Raw genomic sequence first — 3,304 nt, 5'->3', positions numbered from 1 at the left:
TAGAGTAGCAGATAAAGAATACACAGTGTTGTCCATAAGTGATTTGACAGTGACACATCATTGTGTTGGCTTTTGTAATCCAGCACATTGAAATTAAACAATGACTATGTGGTTAAACTTTTAGCTTTAATTTGAGGGTGATCACCCCTTATATTGTAGGGGTCTGTAAGCCTGCCTTAAATTAAAACCTAGTTGAAGTCTGACCCACAGAAACAGCCGACAGTGCGGCCACCTTCACTTCTTACTCGTTTCCAGGACCTTTTGCCTGCACTTTGGTCTTTAGAAAGCACAAGACACGCTCAATTATTTGATCATTTTCTTCTTGCTGCGTTATCTTAAAATTGGGGGACTTATGTTTAGGGGGAAAAATCCATTAATGTTCGCTCAATATGGATATGAACACCCTGAAGCACACTTCAACTCTATAATTATTGTTGGATTTCAAATCCAATGTGCTGGAGGAGAGCTAAAACAATTTACATTTGTCACTGATCAAATATAGTAAGACTGCACTGTTGCTGAGATCAGATATTTTATGAAACATTTTGCCTCCATAATTATATTATTTATTGTGTGAAAATGGATTCGAGGAGTAAGGAACATTTTGAATTGTAAATGATCTTGTCAACATAAAGAGAACAGATTTTTAACATCTAATGAAATTGTAAAAAGCACCAGAATTAATTTGAACATGGCAATATATTATGTAGGAATTTTAAAGAATGCTATTGAAACAAGAAAAAGAACATGGGGGGGGGGCTTTTATATTTAAATGTTTTAGTGTTGCTAGTTAATTAAAAGTGACTTTGATTGTGGCCACAACTGTCCAGCTGGTTAACACAATCACTGTGACCCACTTTTGTACTATATGTTAATATTTTGTTTGAAAACTTCTCACACAACAAGGAGAGAAAATGTTTCTCCAACAATTTGCAGTTTATTACTTTTTTCTGTGCTGTAACTGAGGTTTTTGCATCCCATTTAACTTTGTTAGCTTTGGAGGACAAACAAACAACACCATGTTTAAAATGCAAGTACTTTTAGTATCCATGCTAGCATTTTAAAAAAAATTATTATTTCATTAGGTAATTTGAGTGTTAATACACTACATACTAAAAACAGAGACTATAGAGTATATAGTATACAAGTGGGACACAGAAGACTAGCAGTAGGCCTGACTTAAATCACATCATAGGACAGTACTGAAATGCTGGATTCGAGCCTTACTTACCCTACAGTTTGTTTACTTTCAATGACCTGAGAAAACGCCTGTGGTTGTCTTGTGTCTTTATCAGTTTCCCTGGTAAAGGTTGCTCGCTGAACATTTGCCCCAAAAGGAAAACAAAAAACAACCATATAGTCTTGTAGCAGCATGGTTATATGCTCCACTTGCTCCTGTGAAACATTTGGCTTTACAGCAATCAGCAAGTTCAAACCAGCCATCAGAATGTAGCTTGGTGATGTGTTTAGACAACAGAGGTCTTTCTCAACATTCAGTTCAAGTGCCTCTTTATGTTGAGTTGTCTTTCACTTTGTTGATGTCTCAACATCCTTTGGACCTATTTTCTTTGAATGTCTCTTTCAACTGCTGTATACTACCATTTTGTAAATGACCCTTAAATGACTGCTCTTCCTTCTTACTGGTTTGGCGGTACTTCAGTTTCTGCCTTATCAATCTTTCTGTATCTAAGTATAGTTGAAAAAGTTTTTTTTTTTTTTTATAAACCTTCACACTTTCCTGTGCCTCCGCCTGAGAAAATGTTGGTAATAATTGTTGAGTGAGTTTAAAATGTCACCTGCTTCTTGTCCACGTCACCCTTGCATCCATGCATATAGACACAGTTGAGTCATTTTATTGATAAACTGTATCAGGAACCAGTTTGTGGACACTCCACACACACTCCCACAGACACAGTGGCAGTCATAGTGCTGATGTGACTGAGCACGTAGGACTGTATCCAAGGGCTTACTTTGGTCCTCACTGTCAGCGCTGCTTTGATCTGAAAAACAGTGTACAAAGTCATTGTGACACGTGTGACAGAGCTTGTTAACTGTTTGGAGCTAAAGTGACCTTAAACTGAGTACTTGGTCTTTTTTTTTTCTACCTTCATTGTTTTAGGAGTTGCTAAAGGTGTATGTATGTTCAAACTGTAAATTATATAATGTAGAAAAAGACCAAATATATTTGACACCACCCTCTCTAATGCTGTATGACTTGTATGTCTGGACTGTAGGCATATGTAACTGTAATGGTGACACGATTAGTAACCTTAAAAACACTTTCTGCAAGGCTTTATTGCGAACTCTTAAGGATTGTCTCTTGAATTGATTGTATGTGGGAGGAAGTTCCCCTCTGTAACTATGCAGTACTTGGTCTTAAGCATTGTTTTATATGTGTGGACCAAACGGCTTCGACTTCGGCTGTCGTCTGTGGAGTAAATGAACCTTCAGGAAGCTCGGAGCTGTTTGGTGAAGGGTGGAGTTGATCTGAATTACTGAATTGGCACAGAAGATTTGATTATCAAATGAACCCAGTCAGACTAGATTTCCCGTTCCATCTTTTCAAATGTTTATGAATATTTATAATAATGTGCTGTGGGTGCGCGCCGAGTGCACTCGAGGACTTGTACAATTCTTTTATGGGTGTAAATATACTGTCTAGCCAATCTGACCCACTGTTACTGTAACCTGAATGATTGTTGTAAAATAAACACGGTTTACTTTGCAAATATGTGCATACTATATATTTGTTAACTAAATGAAATTGTAAATAAAGCTTTCATTGTTTGTAAAGGAATGCTGACTGTGAGTGTGTTCTTGGTTTAGGTCTGCAGAAGCTACCTGACAATGTTGTTGCAGCACGCTCAACAAATCTCTGATGTTTAGGTTTGTGACTGAAGGCAGGTTTATAAATCTAGGATTCTGTGTTTGGATGTGGTTGTGTGAGAGTTTAACAGTGTGTCAGCTCACATTAACAGCACTGTACTTGATGTATACAAATGTTTGTAAAAAGAAAACGGTAGGATACAATTTTAAAATGCAGTAGGATTGAAGGTTATTACTCTTAAACTGACTGACTGCAGGGTTGTAGGCAACTACTGAGGACACTGAATACACACATACTGCACATGGTTGGATTTTTATGGCTGGTAATTATTAATAAACCTTAAAATGCTTTTACACATAACAAAATACTATGTTCAAAATGATAAATAACGTGGAATTTGTGGGGGGTTTAATACACAGGAATACCTCTGTATGTGTCAGGTGGGTGATGTGCTGGAGGAATTTGAACTCATCATCT

The sequence above is a fragment of the Dicentrarchus labrax genome, unplaced genomic scaffold, assembly GCF_905237075.1.
Source record: "Dicentrarchus labrax unplaced genomic scaffold, dlabrax2021, whole genome shotgun sequence".
In the NCBI taxonomy this organism is placed as follows: Eukaryota; Metazoa; Chordata; class Actinopteri; family Moronidae; genus Dicentrarchus; species Dicentrarchus labrax.
The sequence above is the reverse complement of the archived record's forward strand: the minus strand, read 5'-3'. Positions refer to the sequence as shown.